At 46.0% G+C, this 14409-nt stretch overlaps 1 long non-coding RNA gene across 2 annotated transcripts in view; it reads left to right on the top strand.

The window, feature by feature from the left end:
- Nucleotides 1–14409, top strand: part of LOC142578074 (uncharacterized) — a 58590-nt gene that overhangs the window by 24467 nt on the left and 19714 nt on the right. Inside the window, exons 3-4 of one of the 2 annotated variants that reach the window (XR_012827155.1) lie at nt 10954–11008; nt 12903–13123. This is a non-coding gene — a long non-coding RNA (uncharacterized LOC142578074). The remainder of the gene's footprint in view (nt 1–10953; nt 11009–12902; nt 13124–14409) is intronic. The other variant, XR_012827156.1, reaches the window with a different exon arrangement.

Genomic DNA, 14409 nt, shown 5'->3' on the forward strand with positions numbered 1-14409 from the left:
AGAAAAGAGCAGATTGGGTGAGGGAACAAACGCGAGTTAATGACATCTTAGTTGAAATCAAGAAAAAGAAATGGGCATGGGCAGGACATGTAATGAGGAGGGAAGATAACCGATGGTCATTAAGGGTTACGGACTGGATCCCAAGGGAAGGGGAGCGTAGCAGGGGCGGCAGAAAGTTAGGTGGGCGGATGAGATTAAGAAGTTTGCAGGGACGGCATGGCCGCAATTAGTACATGACCGGGGTTGTTGGAGAAGTATGGGAGAGGCCTTTGCCCTGCAGTGGGCGTAACCAGGCTGATGATGATGATGATGATGAAAGTTCGTGTGTTTGTTTTTAAGTGTGTTTCCTGTAAACACAGCACTTTCGGATTGTGTTTTTGGATTGGTTCCTGCACATCATCAAGGTTTCTAAGAAGACCTCTGACGTTCCATTGAATTATCTGTGTATCCGTGTTGGTAGTAAATAGGTGCTGTGTGTACAGAAACAGAAGTAGTGATTGTGGAAATTACAGAGATTAAATTACAGAGCCCTTTCGAGGCCCTGTAACGGGGGTTCTGCCCTTTCTGGAGCGTTCGAGGGAGCCTCGCCGCTCCTTAGGCGCTTGGTGCGCCTTGTGGATGGGTGTAGTGTCCATTGCCTCTTGTTGGGCGCCGGACACGTGCTCTTGCGAGCGGGAAGTTACCAGCGAGGGTCCCGCCTTCGAGGGCAAGACCCCTGCGCCTACCAGCCCGGAGGTCGATGGGGCTCCCTGCGGGATTTGGCTGCGCCGGCCGTTGCCAGCCCTGGAAGGGACCTGGGAGGTTGAGGCAGCCTCGGCTGCGCCCACCTTCGGCGTCGATGGTCCCCTCTCCTCGTTTGACGGAGCAGCGCTAGCTGCAACCGCCGCAGGGGCAGGCGGCGTAGCTGCCGACTCACTGCTTGTGGGTCGGACAGCCGCCGGAGGCTGTTGTGACGCTGCCCCCTGGCGCGCCACATCGGCAAAGGTTTCCTTGGGCAGGTATGATACCCGCCTGCGTGCCTCCTTTAAAGTTATGTTTTCCTTGACTTTTATTGTAACAATTTCTTTTTCTTTTTTCCAGGAAGGGCACGACCGCGAGTAAGCGGCGTGCTCTCCATCACAGTTTACACAGTGGAGAGCGTTCTCACAACTTTCAGTGGTGTGTTCTTTGGCACTGCATTTAGCACAAGTTTGGCTGCCGCGGCAGCTCAGCGAGCTGTGGCCGAAGCGCTGGCATTTGAAACATCGGAGTGGATTGGGCACGTAAGGCCGGACACGGAGCTTGATGTACCCGGCCTCGATTGACTCGGGCAAGATACTTGATCCAAAAGTAATTATTAGGTGCTTCGTTTGAATCTCTTTACCATCCCGCCTCATCTTAATTCTTCTGACATTGATCACATTTTGTTCGCTGAAGCCCTCCAGGAGTTCCGCTTCAGTCAGGTCAAGCAAATAATCATCTGACACAACACCACGGGTGATGTTCATTGTACGGTGCCGGGTTACTGTTATGGGGGTCTCCCCAAATGATACTAGTTGCGGTAGTTTCTCATATTGTTTTACATCGCGGAGCTCCAAGAGGAGGTCGCCGCTTGCCATCCTCGACACATTGTAACCTGGACCAAAAACATCAGTCAGCGATTTGGAAACAAGGAATGGTGAAATGTTTCGGACTACTTTGTTTGGCTTTTTAGAATGCATAACGTGAAAGCGGGGAAAATTCTGTGTTTGGCGCCCAAAAAACTTGAAGACATCTTCGGTGCGCCCTCGTTTCTGAGGGCGATCAGCAATGGAGGGGAAAGAAGTCTCAATGAAAAAATGTATACATTCGGCAACAACGCCGACCGCCCACCACGGAGCCCAACGAGGGGACGCGGCAGAGCTTGCATACAAGTCTGCACGACGCCTGTCGTACGCCGTCACTATAACCGAATATGGTGTACCCAAGGTTCGATAGCCACACAGGGTTAACCCTTGCCGCCAGGAGAAAGGAAGTAAAAAGAAGAGAGAAGGAGACAGGAAAGGTCAAAAAGTGAGAGATAAAGATGAAGATTCGAGGAGGGAGAGACAGGAAAAGGCGACTGTCGATTTCCTCCAGGAGGGTCAGTCTGGAGGTGCCGTCTATGTGAAGCAGAGGCCAAAGGGGTGCGTTGCCTCCGCCAGGGGGCCTTAAAGGTCCAAACACACAGCATCAGCTCAACCCCCAGGATCCCCCTTTCCCCAGACACGGCTAAGCCGCGCATGGCTACACGCGGGAAGGTCCAACCCTCGTGTGCTCGGGTACGTGGTGTCGCAACACACCAAACGACTGCTTGCGCAGACGCCCCTGCGGGGGTTGTACACGTGTCACGCCTGAAGCCCATATGCAAATGGCATCTGCATATACGGAGAGCTGTACGGTTTGCGGTAACGAATCAGCGAGACCAACGAGCACCAGGTTGAAAAGGATAGGGCTGAGTACTCCGCCTTGCGGGACACCACGACTGGTATAGCTAGATGGCGTTGGTCCGTCTCCAGTCAAAATAAAGAAAGATCGTCCATTCAAAGAGTTGCATATCCAGCGAAAGGTGCATCCACCTATCCCTGCAGCTTCTATGGCGTACAGAATGGAATAATGATCTACACTGTCGTACGCACCTTTAACATCAAGGAATGGGGCCGCAGTGATTCGTTTCAGATGTTTCTGGTGTTGTACGTATGTTACCAGGTCGCTAACGCTATCTATTGCCGAGCGGCCACGTCGAAAACCAGCCATTACCTCTCCATAGACGTTGTAAAATTTCAAGTACCATTCTAACCGTGTAAGGATCATTCTCTCCATTACATGCCGACACAGATGGCCAGTGCTATTGGACGATAAGATGACAATTCCAACGGGGATTTGCCAGCCTTGAGGAGTGGAACAAGCCGTCTGGATTTCCACGTTGTAGGGGCCAGGCCGTCACGCCATGATGCGTTGTATAGGCCAAGAAAGGCATCTCTGGCCTCTTGATCAAGGTTTGCAAGCGCAGACTATGTGATGTCATCGTGTCCTGGTGAAGATCGCCTGCACCCAGCAAGTGCGGCGTCCAGTTCTTCGATGGAGAAGGCAGCGTCCATACTAGGATCTCGGGAGCAAGGAGGCGCAATGGGAATAGGTGCGGAAGGTGAATACATGAGTGCCGGACCCGCGATCCTTGCGTAGTAATCTTCGGCTACTTCGACTTCTCGGCGTCCTTGATGTAGGGCTAGAGGCTTAAATGGACGACGCTGTTGAGGAGCTGATCGAAGTCCACGGATTGTTCTCCAGACAACCGACAGATGTTTACGCGGGTCGAGAGACTCACAAAACGATTTCCAGCGTTGATTTTGCAATTCAGCAAGGCGACGCTGAATTCTCTTTTGAATGCGCCTGGCCTCTCTAAGGTCGTATAATGGTTTAGTCCGTCTGTACCGTCGCTCCACTCGCCGTCGGATTGCACGGAGGCTCTGTATTTCTGAATCAAAATCTCTATTTCTCTAATGGCCGATATGAGCGCATAGCATCCTGCATAGCCTTGGCGATCTCAAATTCTAGTGTGGACGAAATGCCTTCGTGGCATGCGTCCTCCATAAGTGATTTAAACACGGGCCAATCTACTGTTTGTTTAAAATTTGATGGAACGGATTTGGTGAGCCCTTTTATCTTCAGGTAGGTAGGAATATGGTCGCTTCCGTGGGTTTCTATATCTGCGAACCAATGGACGCAGCGAGTGAGGCATCGCGAAACAAATTCTAAGTCTAAACAGCTACTGTATGTCCGCCCGCGCAGAAACGTGGGACTGCCATCATTTAGACAATAAAGTTCATGGTCGCAAGCAAAGGACACGAGGTTTCTTCCTTTGTAATTTATCTTGTTGCTTCCCCAAAGTGAATGATGCGCGTTGAAATTCCCAACAACAATCGATGGACCAGGTGTTGCATTTATAATGTCACTCAGTCTCTGCCTATCGAGACGACTTGATGGAGTAAGGTAAGCGCCCACTAAAGTAAATGCAACTTTTTGTTTCTTCACGGTCAAACACACATGCTGATTAGTGTCATGTGGCCGCACTGGATGAACAACATAAGTCAGTTCACACCGTATATAGATGGTCACTTTGCTAATGTAAGTACAAGTGGATGACACATGAGGTTCATAGCCTGAGATCCGGACGGGTTTCTGTAGCTTCGGTTCACAGACAGCAATGGGGAATCGATTGGTGAAAAGGTAATGGCGAAAATCACTGCGGGATTTCACGCCACGGGCATTCCATTGCATAATAGATGCTTCCTTGACTTTTCTGCAGAACGACTGACGTGGTAGAGCCATTGTGCTTTGTACTCGAGGCTCGGAAGAACCGGATCCAGGCTGTCCAGCACTTGTAGTGCACCTCGAGCAGATGGCGAGTTGACCATGTCGTTTATCAACACGCGAATGACTTTCATTAGATATTTTATAATGGCGATTACTTGCGTGTCTTGGACCTCGCACGTGATCTGTGCCCTCATTGGTTCGTCGGTAGTCCACAGTCGACCTTTGTTGGGCTGGAGGACCTAATGTCGGAATCGCAGGCCAGTCGTTTGCAGTAGAGGTGTTCACTGCGTCATCAGACACCGTGTTCTTAGTGTGGGTGAGCGCCTTGGGAGCGCCAGCCTCAGGAAGTATCGTCAGTCTTGCGACGGTATCAGTATTTCTAGTAGACAAGGATTGTCTACGGTGACGGCGGACACTAAGCCGTCGTACTTTGGCGGCGGCCTCTCTGCGATCTGAGTTGTCTCTCACCATTTGTTTTAGGACTTTCCGCTCTGTCTTGTGTCTCGGGCAGTCTTTCGATGATGCTTCATGGGGACCGGAGCAATTGACACATTTGAAGTGAGTCGCACGGCAAGCGTCTGTGCTGTGCTGCTCGGAGCATCTTGCGCACACGGTCGAATTTTCGCATATGCCGCTGAAATGCCCGATCTTCAAACAATTACGACACTGAAGTGGTCTTGGAACGAACGGTCGCACTGGATGACGAAAAAATCGCACTTTCACGTCGGACGGCAAGCTACCTCCCTTGAAAGTTAACCTCACACAGCGTGAATCTCCTAGCCGGCGGATTTCAATAATAGGTACACCTGGTGTGGCGGGTTTGACCGAAATAGGCAGATCGTTGACGTCGATTGACTCATCGACATCATAAATCACACCTGATATAGTATTGCTGTCCTGTGGTATTATGGTGCGAACATTTATCCTGCCCAGGATTTTCACTGTACTCAAGATATCCAATGCTGCTCTGTTCTTGACATCACCCGCGAGAATGTTATTACGGGTCTTAATTCTCATAACCGTGATCTCATTTGGAACACGAGCCTCTAGTGTTACAGATACGGCTTGCCTGTTTAGCCGATTCAGGTTGTCGGTCGCGTCTCGGGTAAGGAGAGGATGGTATGAGCCGTGTCTTGGGCCTTTGCTGCCGCCGTCGTCCTTGTTGAAGACGAGGAGGCAGTGACAATTCTCCTCTTTCCTTTTTGCCTCGCAACTGTCAAGTAGTCGCCGTCATCCGACAGATCTTCTTCTGAAGCAGAGTAGTACAGCAAGGTGTCCCCGCTGCCTGTGTTGCTCATCAGGTGATTGCGCTTCCTCGGAGCGCTCGACGCTGTGACGTCGGTCTCCTCCGGACGTCTAGCTGAGTTCGCTTACATCGCCGAAGGTCTCGGAAGCGGCGCCTCCCAAAAACACGCAAAAATACTCGCGAAATGAGAGCAGTAGGAAACGGGGTTCCACTCAAGAGCCACTTCTTCGTCTTCCCCTTTCTATGACATTACTGTTGTGATATATATGAAAGGAACCGTGACACAACGACTACATTTTCAGCCAAACGTGATGCCACATCAAAAAAATCAATGGCGCCATTCTTATGTTATGTTGTGAACAATTTCAGTCGTTTTTCTTCAATAAAGCGTACTCACCAGTGTAGTTATATGTAAGAACACCACACGTCTCGTTTTTGCTCGCAAACTCTAGCGTGTATTTCTGCCCCAGTAGACCTAAGTAGAAAGAGATATGCATATGTTATAACCAAAATTAGTAATGAGCCACTGCAGCTGCACAGAAATCAATGAACATAGCACATTTAAGAATATCAGACCTGACAAATTAGCTTATATAGCTGTCGTTGGCCAGAAACAAACGTGGTTTCCAATAAAAATCACAGTTTATCCCCCAAATTTATTTCAGAACCTATTTCTTAAACATTATATGTAAAATTACATGTTATACATATATTCCCATATCTTAGATGACCAGACGATCAGTTTCAGTTGCCGTGAACAGGTTTATCACTGCATGCCATATTTAGAATATCAGAGGCTTGAGAAAGTGCCTAGATTTGGTAGCATTTTCTGCACAAAAGAATAATTAGGAAGGAAACTGAGTGTTGAATGAAATATCTGAGAGGTTTTAATTTCTTGACTAACCTCAGCACAGCACGAACTGAACCAAACAAATAGATTTCCCACTGTGGTTGTCTTCGATACCCAGTCACTAAAACAAAAGTAAAATTCAAGTAGAAACAAGCCTGTCTGCTACCTTGTGCATTTATTTGGCCGTTGCTGTGCGATTCCGCTGAACGGCGGGCAAGCTAGCTGCTAAAATTAGGTGATTTCAGGTGTCAATCAGGTTCCAATCTTATTTTGTTCACACCGTAACTCGTCTCTGTTCACGTATTCACTACGTGCAATGCATTACGTCATTGCTTATGCCAATAGGCAAAGTTGGAATGGTGGAGCTGTAGAGGCACCTTTGGCGAGTGCGGGGGCGTAGTTTTGCACATATTTTCCGCATAACTGGTTAGGAAAAGATATTTTCGCCGTCTGAAGGCTTCCAAAATCTCTTTTTGCGTTCTATTGTGAGAATTAGCACACGGCAATCCCTAATTACTATTACATGGCCAGAAATACGAGCTATGAGGCGCGCAAGACAGGTGGCGCCCTCTTTAGATGGTCGCTGCAAGTATGGCTTCAGAATAGGTAGGCGTTTGCAGGATAATTTGTTTGTTCTTACTCAGTGTATTGAAATATGAAAGGCAGAAAGCAGACCTATGTATGTGGCCTTTTAAGACATTAGAAGAGTCTACGACACCATAGACCGCAACATCTTGTGGGATATTCTAGAAGGGGAAGACTTTGGTAACGATCGTCTACAGATTTTGAGAGAGATTTACCAAGAAAATACCGTTTGCGTTGAATGGGAAGGGATGAGGAGCGAGGAGAAAGTTTATATCAACAAGGCACTGAGGCAGCGGTGCCCTTTACCCCCGCTGCAGTTTATGATGTTCATGGTGAGGATGGAGGGAGCGCTAGAAGGAAGTAATATCGGGTTTAATCTCTCATACAAACAGGCGGGTACAGTAGTAGAGCATCAACCCCCAGGTTTATTTTATACGGACGACATTGTGTTGCTAGCTAACAAGGAAAGTGATTTGCAGCGTCTGGCTAATATCTGTGAACAGGAAGGCAACAACTTAGGTTTGGAATTTAGTGTTAGTAAATCAGGTGTTATGGTATTCAATGAAAACAGTGAACAGACAGTAGAGCCACAGGGCCAAGAAATACGTCGGGTAACAGAATATAAATACCTTGGTATATGGATAAATGAAGGCAATAGATATATGGAAACACAGGAAAAAACCATAACATTAAAGGGGGAGAGAAATGCAGCTATAATGGAAGCACAGAGCGCTATGGGGATACAATAGGTACGAGGTCCTCCGAGGCATGTGGAAAGGTGTATTGGTTCCAGGACTTACTTTGGAAATGCGGTTGTTTGCTTTAAATCAGCGGTACAATTAGGACTCGACGGGAACCAAAGGTCAGTGGGTCGCTTCACATTGGGAGCTCACGGGAAGACTGAAAATGAAGCTGTGCATAGTGATATGGGCTGGACTAGTTTTGAAGTGAGGGAAGCTCGCAGTCAAATTGAGTATGAAGAACAGCTGAGGAATATGGAAGAAAGTAAATGTGCTGGGAGAGTGTTCAGGTATCTGTGCAGGAAAAACATTGATTCACAGTAGAGGAAAAGAACTAGGAAGCTTACCAGCAAGTGTGTGCCCTGTAGGGTGGGCAACACAGCAACAAAAAAGATCAAGAGGAAAGTCAGAGAGGCTGAAATAAGCTCAAGGGTGGTGGCATTGGAACAGAAACCTGCCATGAGTAACTGCTTCAGAGGAAAAAACGAAATCAGTAAAGAAACCATTTATGATAACTCAAAGGGAAGCTCCTTACTTTTCGAAGCGAGATCGGGATGCCTTAGAGCACGCACCTATAAAGCGAGATATAAGAAGGAAGAAGAAGCATGTGCTTGCTGCTGTAAAGCTGGGGAACGACGAAGCATGTTTTATTAGAATGTGAAGACGTCTACCCAGCGGTCGATTTAGGCACCACTGACCTCCTTGAACCCCTTGGGTTCAGCGGGAGCAGTGGCAAAGCAAACATTTCCGCAATAGGCATTAGTAAGAGGCGATCGGAGGATTGGTGGAAAAAAAGTAGGGAAACAAAAAAAGACGGAGACGTACAAAAGCACAGTTCGCAATAGGGGATCAGAAAATTTGGGTGTGCTAGTTCATAGTGTTTTTTTTTTCATTTTTAACCTAGGTAGGACATTCGGCAGTATAATGGCAAGAGCTTGGTGGCGCAACCCACCGCCCCGTTCCAAAGGGGACGCCCATAACATCCATTCATTCATCCCCTTGCTTGGGGCTGCTTAACTCAATGGGCGTATGAGTTTAATTATTCAAACTATCTTTTCCAAGAAAAGTAATTGTCAATCAAAATTTTTTGTCGCATATTCCACTGCTTTTTTTTGAAATATCTTTTAAAAAGCTCATCTCTGTGGTTTTAAAGCTCTGCATTTATTGGCGGTTTGCTTACACTGTCACCGATTATAAGTAACAAACAGACCGGGAGGCTAGAATTTTTTTAACACATAAGTGAAATATGAAAAAGATATGCTTAACTAGGTTGCTTACATATATAGATCAAATACTGAGTGGCTACTGCGCTTCTTTGAGAGATTCAATTTTTGTACCTCTGCCTTATATGCGACTGCTGCGAAACATCACCAATTTTTTAACATTGTCTTTACTCGGATGTCTGTTACCCTCCCAAAATCATAGCAAAAGCTCGGGTTTAATGTCACATCCATTCAATAGAAACCTTAGTTCAGTTAGTTGCCTAGTTTATCAAAGCATAACTGCAAGTTTGTCTTCTTCTACGCCCCTCGCTGTGATTAATGTACAATATATTCACGCTATGTCAATTCCGCCGTCAAGCCTTCAAGATTTCATTCCAGTAATTGTTTGGGGATACATTCGAGAGGAGCATACCAAGGCGAATTGGCAGTTTTTTCTAGACAAACTAGGTAAGTAACAACAAAGAAATTCCTGCAGTGAAGTATAAGGGCTATACTACGCAATCTTTATGCAAAATTTCAGCAAGATAGGAGGTGCGGTAAGCCCAAAATCTTTTTTCTACCATTGGATGCGTTCAATAAACGATTATGTAAGATTCCCTGCAGTAGGTATGTACATTGCGGTTAGACCAGTTAGCATGCTAAAATACAACTAACAGCCAACAGCAGCCTACGTAAGCTACACGAGAACAACTGAGATAATGAATCATAAAGCAGATGGCGCAGGATCCAAAAGGCAGTTCAGGAAGGGGGCTGTCGAGGCCAGACCGTGCCGTGGGGTGAACGCATACGAGACCGGCTGTCTTTATTTCTCACTTTATCGCAGCAATATATTGTGTATGCGGCACCGCAATACACAATTTTACTGCGGTTAAACTACTATTATATACTATTACGCGTTGCACAAAATCCCCCCATGGCGATATTGTTGTTGTTGTTTTGGTTGTTGTTGTTGTTAAGGTATTTGCAGGTACACAGCACGTTCGCCCGCCACCTTTGTCCTTGTGCGACACGATTAGACTAATAAAATGCTCATAAAATACTTGTAAAATGATTTTAATGATATCCACTAGCAGCTCGTAACCGCCAACCACAAGATTAGTAATAAATTCCATAAAAATCAAAGCCCGTTCCATGAAAAGAATGGGTTGAACGCGAAGCGTACCCTCAGTGCAAACTGAAAGTGAAAGTCCAAAGCCAACTACCGCGTAGCGAACTCAAATAATGGTGAGCGACTCGATTCTATGACTATGGGATTCGATTGATTGTTTAGGATTGTATATTTTGAACGTTGAAGTTGAATGAAGGCACATTTCGTTCAGTTACGTAGCCTTTATTTTAGATCATGTAGCTGTTCATTGCGCGCGCACACCTATACTTCCACGGACGATTCTACAATAGCGCAGTATTGCGATCGTGTGGTAGATGGTCACAGGCTCTGCCATCGTAGCGTGACGCAACCTACTTGCAAACGTGAGATCCATGCAGGAACGGTGTTGCTTCGTGAGTCTCTATAGCGTCTTAAGTATCTGCTAGTAGCGATCTAGCATGAAACTCTGAAACCATTTGCCGTGCTCTTTCGCCACATCAATGTTAATGTCACCGCACACGAGAATCGGCGTACTATGTGGTTTTAAGGTCTTCATCGTTTCTACCAGGAACGTTTCCGCGTCACAACGAGACCTGTTCGGTCTGAAGTACACGTTGGCAGACATAAGACCAGTGAGCATCTCGACTGCACAAGCCTCTCCCACATGGGTTCTGCATGCCCTTGCTGATACACGGGATCGGCCTTACGGGCACGCCGCGCTCGCGCTTACGTTAGCGTACGACAGCCTCTTTTGCCGTGCGCTGCACCCGTGGCCTACCCGTGGTGACGGCCGCGAATGCACTGCGTGGCGCACGTAATGCAATGTAGATATATGTGGTTCGTCTGGGTAGTGTGGCGTTCAAACATCTTTCTTTAAGAAAGGGGCTTTGATTTCCTTTTTTTTACAGATCCTAAGACGAGCACGTGTTCACGCGCACTCACTGACACCGATAAGCAGGGAAGGTAAGTTAATTTAGGGAGGGACGGTGTCATGCCTAGCAGAACGCAACTTCCGCTTGCCGTAAACTTTGTGCGCATGCGCTACTCCTGCTGAACTCGTCGCTTCGCACAATTATCAGGCCCTGACCGGCCGGCCAGTCGACGCTGGCGCGGTACAACGAATGTAAACTGTAGTGTTCTACGCAGATGGTGTAAGTTCGTTTTCCTGAAGTGCGTTTTTGGCGCCCACTGAAGAATCACTGATACAGAGCAACCTTCGCTTTAAATGAAACAAAAAGAAAACTTCGCAGGACTCTTTCACATTCACATAGACGCCAGATGTCGCGCAAGCCAATTTTTTTAAACGCGGGCACGTGGTGAAAGAATGGTGGTGCACGTTTGTAAAAAGAAAAGGTCCATTGAGTTATTTAATGTGTGACTTCGTTTTGTGTCTAGAGTGAGAGTTGATGCGGACGACTGTGACTCAGTGTTAAACTGTGTGATCGCTTTGCAGAACTATTTGATTTCTCAAGCACATTTATTACAGACCAATCCAAGTGGATACGCGAATGCATATGCGACTAATAGGCAGGCAAGAGTCTCACCTTGCGCACTGCTGACATTCAACCACGGATATGTTTCATTTTGACCTCCTAGTTTAGCAAAGAGAGTGGTGTTGTGTCTGAAACAAGAGTGAGAAAAAAAGGTGACACAATGTACACGAACCACTCACGTGCAAGTAAAGGTCGTTAGGAATGCGGCTTTTGTATTCTAAGTACAACGTTCTTGCAAGAGTGACGCGATATAGTTTTGACCTGGAGCTGTGGCTTTACACAATATTTGCCACAGGAATCGGTGCATCAGAGAAAATGAAAGACCCGTAAAATAGCTGAACATATTTTTTACGAGAGCCGCCTTTAAGGGTTCGAGTTTCAGTTGACAACATATACCAAATTATGGCTATTTGTGCACATTGCCAAGAATAGCGAGCACGTAAATATGTGAAAACTACGTGCAGCAGTAGCAGGATCACCACTACGTATGGCTAGGTCGGGATGAGCAGCGACCGCCTCGACGAGCACACGGCCGTGAGCCGGAAGCACACGCATACTTTGTGGCACCGCTCGTGATGTGCAGCGAAGACACCACTGGATTATTGGAGGAGCTTCACAGTTACGATAATATTCAGACATTCAGTATGAAGGCGTGAATATGCAAAGGCTCGTGTACCAAGCCAGTCAAACTTAACCAGGAGCACTCCCCTACGACATGTCCAATTATTGCTATTAATCCTTAAATTATTTGAATGAATCGTAAGAAGTGACTGTATTCTCTTCTTGCTCTCATTCATACGTAGGTTTCCACAGTCCTATATAGCACCAATTAAGACACCATTAGGTGACATAACACTTCTTTCAGAGCTCATGTAAATAACTATGTTACACAGCCAGGCATAAGAGTTCAATTCCTAGGCTTAAGCTAGCCTTAAATTGCCTTCGTAAGTGTCTGGAATTTTTTCTTCCTTAATAATAAAACCTTGTCAACGTTAGCCATTTTTTAACTAAACGCTGAGACAATGTTGAGTTTTTTCTGTCCCATCATGTGAATATAATGTTTGCTGTGGTAATATACATAATAAATATATCGTAATAGTCTGTATTGTTTCTGGTGTTCATAATATTGTAACAGTGATGTGTGAACATTTCTTCGTTTCAACAAACACAATATGGGGTGTCCTGCTACTGTAATACATCTGATAGACATTTAACAAACGTTTCTAGAAGGTTCCAAATACATTGTTGCAGTGATGTAAAGATTACCCATTCGGGAAATATAATTCTCGCTAGCAGACGCAAGAAATCGCCTACTAATGTCTGATCGCGTTCTTCATTACACCATATCTACCAATTAATTTCAGGTAAAATGTCGCAGTTTTGGAAATGAAGCCAGGTAAAGCACAGGGCATGCTCACTTAACATGAAACCCAAGACTAGCCCACCTTTGGATCGAACGAACTCCCAGAGAAGTCCCTATCGAGGGAACAAAAATGCTATTCAGATCGTGAACAGTCGATCACGCAAATTCGACGAAGCTACGTACAACACCGAGAGAGGAACACAAGGGGAGCCGTTATGGCTTGTAAGCACCTTTGGTTCGTGCATTCTTGTTCTTATAAGCAAAGGAGACTTGGGAGTCACCCTGACCCTGGAGCATGAGCTTCTGTCGAGCCATAGCGATAGGATAATCCTCATTTCGTGGTGGCCCGGCATCATAATAAGTGTTTGTGTCTGTATTTGGTTTTGTTTCCTGTGGCGAACTTGTGCACCGTTTTGATAGTGAATTCGCTGTTGGTGGTTGTGCATAGTTTGCCTACTTTATACATGTGTCGGAGTGGACGTTTCTCTCTTTTTTTTACTGCTTTTCATTTTGGCGAACTGCTTTGATATGGATTCCGCATAGCCGGATTGGCCGCCTGTCACGAGGGAGCTGAATATTTCGATTTTCTTTTCTTGGCACAAACTACGGGGCGCTCCCGGATGTAAAAAAAAAATTAATTCAAGGGTGTTAAGTACAGAAAGCACGATATATTTATGATGCACGCCGTAGTGAGGGACTCCAGACTATAATTGGCCACCTGGAGATTTCAACGTGCAGACAGCTTTAACAGGCTGTGGCGCCCATGGAGGCGACCGCAGAAGGCACAACGCGTGAAAGCTTACCGTGCATATTGCCTCAATATTCATGTGTTGTGGGCGGTTGCCACAGCATATATTCCAAGCTTTTTTTCAGCTACGCCTCGAGCTCTTCCTCGAACATTTTGTTACCTCGATTGTCCAGCCCTCTTGTGCAGATGTTCTTCTGTATCATCCTATACTGTTGTCAATTGATTCATTAGTATGTATAAACCGTATTAATGTTGAGTTTGCAAATTTTTTTCTATACCTTTCATGAGTGTGGTCACGCATTATTCATTGTCTGAAACAGTAGCTTATCGTAGATTGAAAAGTTAAATATTTGGCTGCTTAGTTTTTTTTTGCTTTGCATTGCGACGATTCAGCAACTGATTTCACAATTTTCGCGTCTCTGCACCTGCTTTGTTAAGCAACGATGTTCGTGTAACATTTACTAGCATCTTACCTTGCGTTATTTTTCCGGTATTTAATTTCACGTTACGCCGTATTGCATTATACGAACAAGGATGTTATTTTACGTGATGGTTTGTTTTGTACATTGCCTTGTTGAATATTGTAACATGACCCAATGCGCCTTACCTGGAACATTATTTGCGCTTTGCACAGTTCAGGGATCTTGATGGTTTACTTTTGGACTGACATACTTAATAAATAAATGAATAAATAAGTACATAAATAAATAAATACTGAGGTGTACGAGCCAAAAATATGATAATTATGAGGTGGACCATA

Source organism: Dermacentor variabilis, chromosome 4, assembly GCF_050947875.1.
Source record: "Dermacentor variabilis isolate Ectoservices chromosome 4, ASM5094787v1, whole genome shotgun sequence".
Taxonomy (NCBI): Eukaryota; Metazoa; Arthropoda; class Arachnida; order Ixodida; family Ixodidae; genus Dermacentor; species Dermacentor variabilis.